The sequence below is a fragment of the Heptranchias perlo genome, chromosome 2 (genome assembly GCF_035084215.1).
Source record: "Heptranchias perlo isolate sHepPer1 chromosome 2, sHepPer1.hap1, whole genome shotgun sequence".
Taxonomy (NCBI): domain Eukaryota; kingdom Metazoa; phylum Chordata; class Chondrichthyes; order Hexanchiformes; family Hexanchidae; genus Heptranchias; species Heptranchias perlo.
The window spans coordinates 147,946,985-147,961,894 of NC_090326.1; the positions used below are offsets into that span (position 1 = coordinate 147,946,985).

Here is a 14,910-nt window from a genome sequence, read left to right on the forward strand (position 1 = left end):
TCGAATAGGCCCTACTCTTTCCTTAGTTATCCTCTTGCTCTTCATGTATTTATAAAATATTTTTGGGTTTTCCTTAATTTTACTTGCCAGTATTTTTTTATGCCCTCTCTGCTTTCCTAATTTCATTTTTAATTTCACCCCTGCACTTTCTATACTCCTCTAGGCTTTCTGCACTATTGAGCTCTTGGTGTCTGACATAAGCTTTCCTTGTTTGCCTTTTCTTACCCTGTATGCTCCTTGTCATCCGGGGGCTCTAGATTTCACAGTCCCACCCTTTTTCTTTGTGGGAACATGTTTATTCTAAACCCCTTGAATCTTCCCCTTGAATGCCTCCCACTGCTCTGACACTGATTTACCTTCAAGTAGCTGTTTCCAGTCCACTTTTGCTAAGTCACCTCTCAGCCTAGTAAAATTTGCCTTTCCCCAATTGAGAACTCCTGTTCTATCTTTGTCCTTTTCCATAACTATGCTAAATCTAACTGAATTATGATCACTACCACCAAAATGCTCTCCCACTGATACTCCTTCCACCTGCCCAGCTTCATTCCCTAAAACTAAATCCAGAACTGCTCCTCCTCTTGTTGGGCTTGCTACGTACTGGCTAAAAAAGTTCTCCTGAATGCAATTTAAGAATTCTGCGCCCTCTATACCTTTTGCACTGATTATATCCCAGTTAATATTAGGGTAATTGAAATCCCCTACTATTACTGCCCTATTGTTTTGCACTTCTTTGAAATTTGCCCACATATTTGCTCTTCTATCTCCCTCTGACTGTTTGGGGGTCTATAGTACACTCCCAGAAGTGTGACTGCCCTTTTTTTTGTTCTTTAGCTCAACCCATTTGGCCTCGTTTGATGATCCTTCTAACATATCATCCCTCCTCACAGCCGTAATTGTTTCTTTAGCCAATATTGCCACCCATTCCTTTTTCATCCCCCTCTCTATCTCGTCCAAAAGCCCTGTAACCAGGAACGTTGAGCTGCTATTCCTGCCCCTCTCTAAGCCATGTTTCAGGAGTAGCTAAGATATCAAACTTCCATGTTTGATATCTTCTGTGCCCTTAGCTCATCTGCCTTATACACTATACTCCTTGCACTGCGGTATATACCATTAAGCACTGCAAAACTCCTTTATTCTCTAGTTTCTAACCTTTGTTTCCTCTGCCTTCCAAACTCACTTACTAATTTTCTGCCTTCCATTTCCAGCTCTGCTTCTCCCCCTTCTGAATTTACACTCAGGTTCCCATCCCCCTGCCAAGCTAGTTTAACCCTCCCCAACAGCACTAGCAAACCTCCCCGTGAGGATATTGGTCCTGGCTCTGTTGAGGTGCAACCTGTCTGGTTTGTACCGGTCCCAATGCCCCAGGAATCTAAAGCCCTCCCTCCTGCACCATCTCTCCAGCCACGCATTCATCTGCTCTATCCTCCTATTTCTATACTCGCTAGCACGTGGCACCAGGAGTAATCCAGAGATTACTTTCTTTTGAGGTCTGGCTTCTTAATCTCTTTCCTAACTCCTTAAAATCTGCCTGCAGTACCTCATCCCTCTTTCTACCTATGTCAGTACCTCACCCTCCAGAATGTTCTGCAGCCGCTCAGTGACACATCCTTGACCCTGGCACCAGGGAGGCAACATAACATCCTGGAGTCATGTTTGCGGCCACAAAAAAGCCTGTCTGCTCCCCTAACTGTAGAATCCCCTATCACTATTGCTCTCTTGACCTTTCTCCTCCCACCCTCTACAGCTGAGCCACCCATGGTGCTATGGCCTTGGCTCTGGTTACTCTTTACTTATGATTAATACTGCATTTGGGATTAAATTTAAAGAGCCCTCACTCCTACCCTGTACAATTTTAAAGGGGGTGCAGGAACACAGAGACCTGGGGGTGTATATACACAAGTCTTTGAAGGTGACAGGACAAGTTGAGAAGGCTGTTCAAAAGACATACGGGATCCTTGGCTTTATAAACAGAGGCACCAAATACAAAAGCAAGGAGGTTATGCTAAACCTGTGTAAAACACTGGCTAGGCCTCAGCTGGAGTACTGTGTCCAATTCTGGGCATCACAATTTAGGAAGGATGTCAAGGCCTTGGAGAGGGTGCAGAGGACATTTTCTAGAATGGTACCAGGGATGAAAGAATCATAGAATCATAGAATCATAGAAGTTACAACATGGAAACAGGCCCTTCGGCCCAACATGTCCATGTCGCCCAGTTTATACCACTAAGCTAGTCCCAATTGCCTGCACTTGGCCCATATCCTTCTATACCCATCTTACCCATGTAACTGTCCAAATGCTTTTTAAAAGACAAAATTGTACCCGCCTCTACTACTGCCTCTGGCAGCTCGTTCCAGACACTCACCACCCTTTGAGTGAAAAAATTGCCCCTCTGGACCCTTTTGTATCTCTCCCCTCTCACCTTAAATCTATGCCCCCTCGTTATAGACTCCCCTACCTTTGGGAAAAGATTTTGACTATCTACCTTATCTATGCCCCTCATTATTTTATAGACTTCTATAAGATCACCCCTTAACCTCCTACTCTCCAGGGAAAAAAGTCCCAGTCTGTCTAACCTCTCCCTGTAAGTCAAACCATCAAGTCCCGGTAGCATCCTAGTAAATCTTTTCTGCACTCTTTCTAGTTTAATAATATCCTTTCTATAATAGGGTGACCAGAACTGTACACAGTACTCCAAGTGTGGCCTCACCAATGCCCTGTACAACTTCAACAAGACATCCCAACTCCTGCATTCAATGTTCTGACCAATGAAACCAAGCATGCCGAATGCCTTCTTCACCACCCTATCCACCTGTGACTCCACTTTCAAGGAGCTATGAATCTGTACTCCTAGATCTCTTTGTTCTATAACTCTCCCCAACGCCCTACCATTAACGGAGTAGGTCCTGGCCCGATTCGATCTACCAAAATGCATCACCTCACATTTATCTAAATTAAACTCCATCTGCCATTCATCGGCCCACTGGCCCAATTGATCAAGATCCCGTTGCAATCCCAGATAACCTTCTTCACTGTCCACAATGCCACCAATCTTTGTGTCATCTGCAAACTTACTAACCATGCCTCCTAAATTCTCATCCAAATCATTAATATAAATAACAAATAACAGCGGACCCAGCACCGATCCCTGAGGCACACCGCTGGACACAGGCATCCAGTTTGAAAAACAACCCTCTACAACCACCCTCTGTCTTCTGTCGTCAAGCCAATTTTGTATCCAATTGGCTACCTCACCTTGGATCCCATGAGATTTAACCTTATGTAACAACCTACCATGCGGTACCTTGTCAAATGCTTTGCTGAAGTCCATGTCGACCACGTCTACTGCACAGCCCTCATCTATCTTCTTGGTTACCCCTTCAAAAAACTCAATCAAATTCGTGAGACATGATTTTCCTCTCACAAAACCATGCTGACTGTTCCTAATTAGTCCCTGCCTCTCCAAATGCCTGTAGATCCTGTCCCTCAGAATACCCTCTAACAACTTACCCACTACAGATGTCAGGCTCACTGGTCTGTAGTTCCCAGGCTTTTCCCTGCCGCCCTTCTTAAACAAAGGCACAACATTTGCTACCCTCCAATCTTCAGGCACCTCACCTGTAGCGGTGGATGATTCAAATATCTCTGCTAGGGGACCCGCAATTTCCTCCCTAACCTCCCATAACGTCCTGGGATACATTTCATCAGGTCCCGGAGATTTATCTACCTTGATGCGCGTTAAGGTAGACTTCAGTTATATGGAGAGACTAGAGAATCTGGGGTTGATTTCCTTAGAGCAGAGAATGTTAAGGGGCGATTTGATAGAGGTGTTCAAAATCATGAAGGGTTTTGATAGAGTAAATAAGGAGAAACTGTTTCCAGTGGCAGAAGGCTCTTTCAAAGAGCTGGCACAGGCACATAAGAACATAAGAAATAGGAGCAGGAATAGGCCATACAGCCCCTTGATCCTGCTCCGCCATTCAATCAGATCATGGCTGATCTTCAACCTCAACTCCACTTTCCTGCCCGACCCCCATATCCCTTGATTCCCCTAGAGTCTAAAAATGTATCTATCTCATCCTTGAATATACTCAACGACTGAGCATCCACAGCCCCCTGGGGTAGAGAATTCCAAAGATTCACATCCCTCTGAGTGAAGAAATTTCTCCTCACCTCAGTCTTAAATGGCCGACCCCTTATCCTGCGACTATGCCCTCTAGTTCTAGACTCTCCAGCCAGGGGAAACAACCTCTCAGCATCTACCCTGTCAAGCCCCCACAGAACCTTATATATTTCAATGAGATCACCTCTCATTCATCTAAACTCCAGAGAATATAGGCCCATTCTCATCTTCTCCTCATAGGTCAGCCAGCTCATCCCAGGAATTAATCTAGTGAACCTTCATTGCACCGCCTCTGAGGCAAGTATATCCTTCCTTAGATAAAGAGACCAAGACTGTATGCAGTACTCTAGGTGAGGTCTCACCAAAGCCTTGTACAATTGTTTTAAGACTTGGCAAAAGAACCAGAGGCGACATGAGGAAAACACTTTTACACAGTGAGGTGTTTTGATCTAGAAGACTCTGCCTGAAAGGGTGATGGAAGCAGATTCAACAATAACTTTCAAAAGCGAATTGGATAAATACTTGAAGTAGAAAAATTTGCAGAGGTATGGCAACAGAGCAGGGGAGTGGGACTAATTGAATAGGTCTTTCAAAGAGCCGGCACAGGCACGATGGGCCGAATGGCATCCTTCTGTGCTGTATCATTCTATGAACACATGGAATTCATATACAGTTTCAAAGGAGGACAGAACTGGGTGATGTACTGCTTTCTAAAAGTTTTGTATGAGGCCAATTTGTCATATTTCATTACGGATGAGAAAAGAATCAAGAAATAGAGGAGTGCACTCTCATTGGGAAGCTCTTATGATGATTCAGTTGAGAAATGCCCTGCCTGGGTTGGATCTGAGCCTTGTGGACTATGAAGATTCCAGGTCTCTAACCTGATCTCAACCAGGCAGAGGAAGGGTGCAGCCATTGGCCTCAACGCTTCTGGCCTAGTGATGGGGAAGATCAACCAGGGTTCTCGATCCCAATACCTATTCAGTAACCCCTACTGGAAAGTGTGTGTTTATGGACAGGATCAGGCTCAGCTGTCATACACCCCATGGTTGAATAGACAGCTGACATTCATCATCTGACACACACATGAACAATGGGCACTTGGGCAATTTACCAGAGGGTGCACAACATCCAGGGAACCATAAAGCAGTGTGAGTTAGCAGCTTCAGGAGAAGATGGCACAAACAAAATTGAGGTGGGAGGGAGTTTAAAAACAAAAATCATAGAGAATGTGTTAAATTAAAAACGTGATTGCTTGCCCAGAGTGTCTCACCCCTGAAATGCGGTAAGTTGGAAGGTCTGTAGTCCATAACTAAAGGGGTAGGCAAATAGTTGTGTCTTGCAGCACTGTCAGCCCTGCCCTGTGACTGGCCAGCAAAACAGTATGTAAGGGTTTTGCAAGTCAACTTATTTTCTGTCATCTTCACAAAAGTGAGCCCAGGTGAGATAGGAACCTCACACCAAGTGGGGAGTCCCTGAACCCACACCTTTGTACCTCATGGGGTAAGGGAAGTACGTCAACATCCTTTGTAGCATGGGTATTTTTAGCAGAGCCAGTAAGGCATGCTGCTTTAACTTTAACTGGCGATCATATTTGAGTGTGAGAATCATAGAAATTAACAGCACAGAAGGAGGCTATTCTTCCTATTGTTTCTGTGTTGGCTCTTTCTAATCTTACTGCGTCCCTGTTCTCCCCGTAGCCCTGTATTTTCCACGCATACAAATATTTATCCAATTTTCCTTTTTAAAAAATTCAGCAGTCTCTGACATTACCACTCTGTTGCAAAGCATTTCATGTTCCAACAAACCACAACGTCAATAAATTTCTCCTACCTCTTTCCTCACTCTCAGTGACAATTTAAAATTGATGACGCCCTCATCACTAACTCCCCAATCAGAGGTAATAGTCTTTATCAATTCAAAACCCTTCATAATATTAAAAGCGGCTATTAAATCTCCTCTAGTGAAAATTGTCTCAATATCTCAAATTTCTCCTCATAATTATAGTTTTCCATCCCTGGCATCATCATGGTGAATTTACACTGTATGCTGTCTATGGCTTTAATGTCTTTTCTATAATGTACACGGTACTCTAACTGGCCTAACCAATATTTTGTACATAAGAATAATTTTTTTTTACTCTAGTACTCTATGCCCCTATTTATAAAATCCATGTTATTAGCCTTTTTTATTGCTTTAGCTATCTGCACTCACACTTTCAGGGAATTATGGATTTGAACCCTGAGATCTCTCTGTTCATCCACATCCTTCAGTGTCTTGCCATTGAGTCTGTACATCCATTCCTTGCTTTTCCTCCCAAAATGCATTATCTTGCATTCATCCACATTAAATTGCATCTGCCACCAGTCTGCCCATGCCACTATCCCGTCTATAACGTCCCAAAATCACCCATTGCATAAAGACATTTCTGGGGTACACCACTTCCAGCCATTTTCCAATTTGAGTTACCCTAGCTTTTTGTTTCCTGTGCATCAACCAACTCTCTCTCCATGTTGTTACATTTCCTCTTATACCATATGCCTGAAACTTTCTAACTCTTGTTACCTTATCGAATGCCTTTTGAAAATCCATATACACTACATCTACTACATTCCTTTTATCTATCCAATTGCCCCTTCATCAAAAATCGCTTTAATTTGCCTTTAATAAATCTGAAACTTTTGATCTGAATAGAAATCAGTAAAACTGATATTTTATAGAACTAATATGTAATGGGCTTATTGCTGGAATGCGTCTCACTCAGCATTTAGTTAAATTACACTCAAGCCATTAGTTCGCCACCTTTTGTTGCATTTCAAGCTCCCATTATCCAAAGTGCACAACACCCTATTTCTTTAAAGATGAGCTGTCACTTTGAAAGATATAATTGCACGTAACTGGACTAGTATTTTTCCTTTTTAAAGAGGAATTTTGCAGTGAGCCAGTATGACAAAGGAGCTATCCAATTAGTCCCATTCCCCTGCTCTTTCCCCATAGCCCTGTAATTTTTTTCCCTTCAAGTATTTATCCAACTCCCTTTTGAAAGTTACTATTGAATCTGCTTCCACCACCCTTTCAGGAAGTGCATTCTAGATCATTACAACTCACCGCGTAAAAAAATGTTTCCTCATGTCGCCTCTGGCTCTTTTGCCAATCACGTTAAATCTGTGTCCTCTGGTTGCTGACCCTTCTGCCACTGGAAACAGTTTCTCCTTATTTACTGTGTCAAAACTGTTCATGATTTTGATCACCTCTATCAAATCTCCTCTTAACCTTCTCTGTTCTAAGGAGAACAACCCCAGCTTCTCCAGTCTCTCCACATAACTGAAGTCCCTCATCCCTGGTACCATTCTAGTAAATCTCTTCTGCACCCTCCCTAAAGTATGGTGCCCAGAATTGAACACAATACTCCAGATGGTGCCTAAACAGTGTTTTTTTTATAAGGGTTTAGCATAACTTCCTTGCTTTTGTACTCTATGCTTCTATTAATAAAGCCCAGGATCCCAAATGCTTTTTTAACATCCTGTCCTGCCACCTTCAAAGATTTGTGTATGTGCACCCTCAGGTCTGTCTGTTCCTACACCCCCTTTAAAATTGTATCATTTAGTTTATGTTGGCTCTCCTCATTCCTCCTACCAAATTGTATCACTTCACACTTCTCTGCGTTAAATTTCATCTGCTATGTGTCTGCCCATTTCGCCAGTCTGTCTATGTCCTCCTGAAGTCTATTACTATCCTCCTCACTGTTTACTACATTTCCAAATTTCGTGTCATCTGCAGCTTTGAAATTATATCCCTTGTACCCAAATCCAGGTCATTAATATATATCAAAAAGAGCAGTGGTCATAATACTGACCTGTGGGGAACACCACTATATACTTCCCCTCCAGTCTGAAAAACAACCGCTCACCACTATTCTCTGCTTTCTGTCTCTTAGCCAATTTTGTATCCAGGCTGCCACTGTTCCTTTAATCCCATGGGCTTTAATTTTGCTAACAAGTCTATTATGTAGTGCTTTATCAAATGCCTCTTGAAAGTCCATATACTCAACATCATGTGGCTCAGTGTCAAATTTTGTTTGATAACGCTCCTGTGAAGCACCTTGGTCTGTTTTACTATGTTAAAGGCTCTATAAATGTAAGTTGTTCAATTTCATTTAGGGCAAAAAGTGTCCTTACTTTTTGAAACATGTTCCCAGTGTTGTACAATTCTGTTGCAGTATAGTAACATGCTATTATGTCTTTGAAAACCTACCGAGCCCCCCGCCACCCACCCCTCACCAACCTGGGTAATTGTAAACCATTAATAAAACCTCAGGTAAAGTACTGTGTGAAGTTTTGGGCTCCACACTATAGGAAGGATATTGAGGCGTTAGAGAGGCTACAACGCAGATTCACTCGGATGCTGCCCGGTATGAGGAAATGCAAATACGATGAAAGACTTGAAAAATTAGGGTTTTTATATTTAGAACAATGCAGATTATGGGGCAATATGATAGCAGTGTTTAAAATTATGTAATGTTGGGACAAGGTAGATACAGGCAGATTGTTTTCAGTCATTGAGAGGTCAAGAATAAGAAGCCACAGATACAAGATTAAATATCAGAGATTTCGAACAAAAAGCAAGAGAAACTTCTTCACACAGAGTTGTGAGGCTGTGGAATTCACTTCCAGGGTTAGTGGTTGAGGCAGCAACTACATCAGCATAGGAGGATGAAGACCAGGGGACGAAATGATATGGGAACAGGGTGAGTAAATGTGATTAGGACTATTTGCTCACATGGAGGGTAAATACTGACCAGGACTGGTTGTGTCAAATGGCGCTTTTCCACTTCTATGTAACTTCTTTGTAACTTCCATGTATTTGATTGTCGGCCATAATACTGATCGTTCAAGAAGAGCTGAGATTAGACTATGGGAGATTTAGGCCACTGGTACAACAACAATTTGCATTTATATAGCACCTTTAATGTAATACAATGTTCCAAGGCACTTCACAGGAGCATTATCAAACAAAATTTGACTCCGAGCCACATAAGGAGATATTAGGATAGGTGACCAAAAGCTTGGTCAAAGAGGTAGACTTCCAGGTGCATCTTAAAGGAGGATAGAGAGGCGAAGAGGTTTAGGGAGTGAATTCCAGAGCTTGGGGCCTAGAAAGCTGAAGGCATAACATAATAGGATGCTAACGCGCTGTATCACAATGTGCCAGGATGTGGAGTTAACAGTGTTGCCAACATACAAATCGCAAAGAAGTCCCAGCAGAGTGAAAATTTTCTTTGTGCAGTATCTGTAGAAAAATTGAAAATCTGTCCTTATATACAGTTTGCGATTTGGTTTCACACAGGAGCCAATTTTTGTCTTCAAAGTGTAAGTCAGTTCTAAATGGTTTATTGTACCAACTGGATCTCCAGTGCAAATAGCACTCAATTCTGCAGCCTAAACTCACTTACAGAATTATTCACAACTCCAAGTGGAAACTCAGACTGGTTTAAGGATGACATGAGTTGTGGGAGAGGAAAATTTGAAGAAACAAAGACAATTAAAGGAGAGTCTCACATTAGGAGACAACAATTCAGAAGGCTTTTGGAGAGCCTTTAAAGGCACCGTAAACCATCAGCAGCCTTTGCCAAGGTTAAGGGGTCAAGGGTGCAAGAATTGCCAGGCATGAGTCCACAGGCAGATGACAGAATAGCTCAATGCTTGTCCCCCTATTTGGTGGTTGAAGTCGAGGTGGTGCTGCCAGAGCTGCTTGCAAGTGGAGTTATCCTCTGTGCCACTCCAGAGCATCATCCCACTGCTGGCCCTCTGCTGCAAAGTGGCCATAGGCGGCACAGCTTTGCATCTGCCACCCTGCCGACCTGGATCCTGAGAGAACAGGTCCCCATGTCATTCCCAGGTAGCTGTGTCAAAGTCTGCAGACATAATGGCCTCTTGGCAGATATGGCCAAACGGGCAATGCTGGCACCTGATCACATTGGCATGCCTCCTTCCATGCAGTATTTTCATTGGGGCGCTTCTGAAGAACCTTCCAGCATAAAACTTAGTCTGCGTTCACATATTGTAGTAACCCCACCAGGGTTCATAGAATCATTGAACCTTACAGCACAGAAGGAGACCATCTGGCCCATCGTGCCTGTGCCGACTCCCGCTCTCCATAGCCCTGCAAATTTTTCCTTTTCAAGTATTTATCCAATTCCCTTTTGAAAGTTACTATTGAATCTCCTTCCACCACCCTTTCAGGCAGTGCAATTCCAGATCGTAATAACTCGCTGCCTAACTCGTTTGTTCAGTTTCCTTTGGGAAGAGCCTCTACCAGCATGGCATCTGTCAAATTGGATAATGTTACTTCTCTCTGCAGATGCAGGGGTGAATATGCTCACAGGAGGGTACGGAGCACCTCTCGGGCAGCCTAACCTGCCTGGTATCCCTCTGCCACTTCTCTTCGTCAAAACACATCAGCTGGGAGGATGCCCACCGGCAAACCCACTTTTGCCAGAAAATTTAATAACAACCAGCCAAAGAATCAGTAAAGGAAAAGAAGGGCTTTTAAAAGGCATAAAAAGACATTCACCTTAAAAAAAAACTATGGGGCTTTTAAAGGCCGTCCCACCCGAAGTTCTGTGCTGGGACCTCATTCACGCCAAGTCTGCGTGGATGTGGTGGCAATAGATGTTGGCAACCAGTATTCCTGTGGGTGGGATGTGGACTGGCAGTCTTCCCCGATCCCTTTTGCATTGGGTAATGAAGCTCCCGACCGACTGGAACATGAGCTCCAAACGCCCACCCCAAGCCCATCTGGAAGGTGGAATGGGGTCATGAAAGCCAGCGAGAATCAGACAGAATTGATTCCACCGAATTTTCTGTGTGCAACTCCCCCATTTGCACGTCAGATCGGGGTGATGGCGATATTAAAATTGGGCCTACAGTGCCGAAAGGGTAGCCTTGAGATAGCTGCGAAATATAGCCGAAGGAGTCACCTAAGACTGCTCCTCAGACCCTGTGTCGGAACTGCCTTTGGCAATCACGAGTGTTGACAGCGCTGGGTTTGTATCTCAACATAGTAAGTTCCTGACCTCTATTAAGGGGAGGACAAACAATGTCAACAACAACAACAACCTGCCTTTATAAAGCGCCTTTAACGTAGTAAAACGTTCCAAGGCGCTTCACAGAAGCGAATATCATAAACAAAGTTTGACACCGAGCCACATAAGGAGATATTAGGATAGGAAAGAGATAGGTTTTAAGGAGCACCTTAAAGGAGGAGAGAGAGGTGGAGAGGTTTAGGGAGGGAATTCCAGAGTTTGGGGCCTAGGCAGCTGAAGGCACGGCCGCCAAAGGAGGAGCGATCGAAATCGGGGATGCGCAAGGTGTCAGTGGCAGCTCAGGTGCCTTCCTGCACAAAGGGAGAGAAAATGGGAGGGCAGGTCAACTGCACCACTTTGCTGCAAGCCGTTAGCACCTCCTAGAGGCTGGCGTAAGAGTCCTGTTGATAGAGGCCGGCCCACGCACTCAGACAGAGTACAGGGGAGAGGGAACGAAGAGGTCAAGAAAACAATTTACAGGAAATGGGAAGGGAGGGAAAAAACATCAACCTGAACAAAGAAAGTGAATATTCAAGGAAGAATGACTATTTCCCAAATAATTTGCAGGGCTATGGGGAAAAAGCTGGGGGGTGTGGGACTTCCAAAGAGCCGGCACAGGTATGATGGACCGAATTACCCCCAGACGCACATGCGGTATAAAAGATACAGCAGATTTTCACATAGAGAGCTCCCATCAGTACTCTTCCATGATATTTACTGCATTTGTAGCAGTCCTTCTGTGCTGTATGATTCTATGAGTCCTCAGTAGGTAATTATTTTTACACTGTGATATTTTTCAAATGGTGACAAAATACCGTGCTGGAACATGGCTCTTTGCTAGATGCCAAGTGCACATATGCTTGTAGCCATATAATTATATGTGTTTTTGTACATTAATAAAGAGTATTCATGCAGACATTCAGGCTGAAATTAGCATGGGTTGGGAGCAGATATGACACTTGAGCTGCTTGTTGCTATTTGTTTATTTGTTGTTGAGTACAGACAGCTTTTGTCCAGAATGAGCAATATCAGTTCTTATGTATGATTTGTGGTGCTACGAATGCAGTAAATATCATGGAAGAGTACTGATGGGAGCTTTCTGTGTGAAAATCTGCTGTATCTTTTATACCGCGCGTGTGTCTGAGGGTAATTTTGACTTTGTCCGATGGTGTAAAATGGGGGCATAGCGAATCGGCAGTCCGTTACACAACTCTCCCCATTTTCATTTCTGCTGAAGTCAATAGAAATGATAATCGGGAGGGATGTATAATGGGCGGCTGATTCACTATTGCCCGTTTTACACTCTCGCCCAAAGTCAAAATTATCCCCTATGTGTGACTATGTTAATAAAAAAAAATGATGCAGGGCCTGTAAGGCCTTGCCACTGGCAAAAATAAACCAAGGCCTCCACCCCAGTTCATTTCCAAGTCCTCAAGCGTTTAGTACCTGGAAAAAGAAACAAAATTGCAGCACATTCTGGCTTCGAAACAATGCGTCGCTTTTTATTTTTTTTTAAAAACCTGACTTGCTGCGTTCCTCTTATTCATTTGGAAACCCACATAAAGAGCGGAGGCCCAGTGCTGAAAAGTTCAGAGGAGAAGGCAAATACAGACGTGTTGGTTAGGTGATGCCACGCTCAAGTTTTGAACGTCTGCAGATGGTAGAAGGAAGGGAAAGTTGAGGGAGGTAAGGAGTTCCACGGTGCGGAGGTCCTGGGAAAGAGTGCGTCAAAGTGGTTGACAATGTGAGGAGGCGAGGATGGGAAGAGGAGCAAACTTTTAGGACAAAATAGTTGGAGCTCAGCGAGCCTCCATGAAGATATGGGTCAACAATTCTGCTGTCGGGATAAGGGAGGCGATTCTAATCCTGCCCTGCCTCAGCTCATCTGCTACTGAAACCCTCATTCATGCCTTTGTTACCTTAGACTTGACTATTCCAGTGCTCTCCTGGCCGGCCTCCCACCTTGCACCCTCTGTAAACTTGAGTTCATCCATAACTCTGCTGCCCATATTCTATCTCGCACCAAGTCCGATTCACCCATCACCCCTGTGCTCACTGACCTAAATTGGCTCCTGGTCTGGCAACGCCTCGATTTTAAAATTCTCATCCTTGTTTTCAAATCCCTCCATGGCCTCGCCCCTCTCTATCTCAGTAACCTCCTGCAGCCCTACAACCCTCCAAGATCTCTGTGCTTCTCCAATTCTGACCTCTTGCACATCCCTGATTTTCATCACGCCACAATTGGCAACTATGCCTTCAGCTGCCTAAGCCCTAAGCTCTCGAATTCTCTCCCTAAATGTCCCCCCCTCCCTATCTCTCTTGCCTCCTTTAAGATGCTCCTTAAAACCTACCCCTTTGACTAAGCTTTTGGTCACCCCTAATATCTCTATGTGGCTTGGTGTCAAATTTTGATAAATAAAGCTTCCGTGAAGTGCCTTGGGACATTTTACTACACTAAAGGCACTATAGAAATGCAAGTGCTTGTCGTTGTTGTAAATGCAAAAAAAGTTTGTCCTACATGTTTGATCTCTGCAGCACTTGGTACAAAAGCGAAGCCCAGCGGACCCAAGGACAGTAACTTCCCCCATCCAAGTGTAAAAGCAGTAATCGAATCACCCAGCTGCAGACTTACCCCACAATCATCTTCGACTCATGAAAAGAGAGAGTAATGTTCAGCTTTCACATGGTATTTAGTGAACCAGATGTTACCACAGGGCAGGTGTAATAATAGTGACACCATCTCAATGAACCGTGATCTGTTATTTAAATAAAAATATTAAAATCAGAAATATTAGGTGTAGCGTTCAGTAGTTTCCCAGATAAATTCTTGCACATGCAGTATTTCCTCCTCAAAAGTACTTTGACAGTAAAATATCACTAAACCAATTGGCAACAATAAGAACCTTCCATTTACTCTGAAATAAATGGTGCCAATGCCAGCCATTATAACATCGCCTGGAGAGATGACTGCCATCATTTTGTTTCATATTATAAAATGTACAATATGCTCCCGGCACTGGATCGATTATTTGAAATGCTGATGAGATTTGCCTTGAAACAATAGCAGGAGGACGAAACTCAACCAAACATAGTTGAACTGTTCCAAACTTTTTTTAAAAATGAAAGCGATGGTTGCAGAGTGTTGGACATACAGCACTCCCACTGTGCCACGCAGTGGTAGGACACTGATTTCCAACCACAGTCCTCCGCACCGCGAGTTGCCGATCTCAGCTGTGCCAAGCAGAGGGTAGGCACTGTCTGAATGGGAGAATCTCCCCCCCCCCCCCCCCCCCCAGCCCCGCACTATCCCCACAGGCTGGTCTTGTGCACTTGCGAGCAGTTGGTTGTAAAATGACAGAAGTTTGGCATAGGCTGCCTGCCTCCTCCTGCCCGTCACTTTTGGACGGGGAAGTTATCTAGCACGGGAAGGCCATCGGAGTAGGGAAAGGAACGAAGGGGAGAAAAAAAATCAACACCTTCAAACAAAATATATGAAGGCCTTAGAGAGGGTGCAGAAGAGATTTACTAGAATGATTCCAGAGATGAGGGACTTTAGTTACATTGATAGACTGGAGAAGCCGGGGTTGTTCTCCTTGGAACAGAGATGGTTGCGAGGAGATTTGATAGAGGTATTCAAAATCATGAAGGGTCTAGACAGAGTAGATAGAGAGAAACTGTTCCCATTGGTGGAAGTATCAAGAACCA

The 14,910-nt window shown here is 43.9% G+C and overlaps 1 protein-coding gene across 2 annotated transcripts in view; it reads left to right on the forward strand.

The window, feature by feature from the left end:
• The window catches only part of ptprn2 (protein tyrosine phosphatase receptor type N2), a 924,398-nt gene that overhangs the window by 827,372 nt on the left and 82,116 nt on the right, over positions 1-14,910 (forward strand). The gene's annotated exons all lie outside the window — the stretch shown is intronic.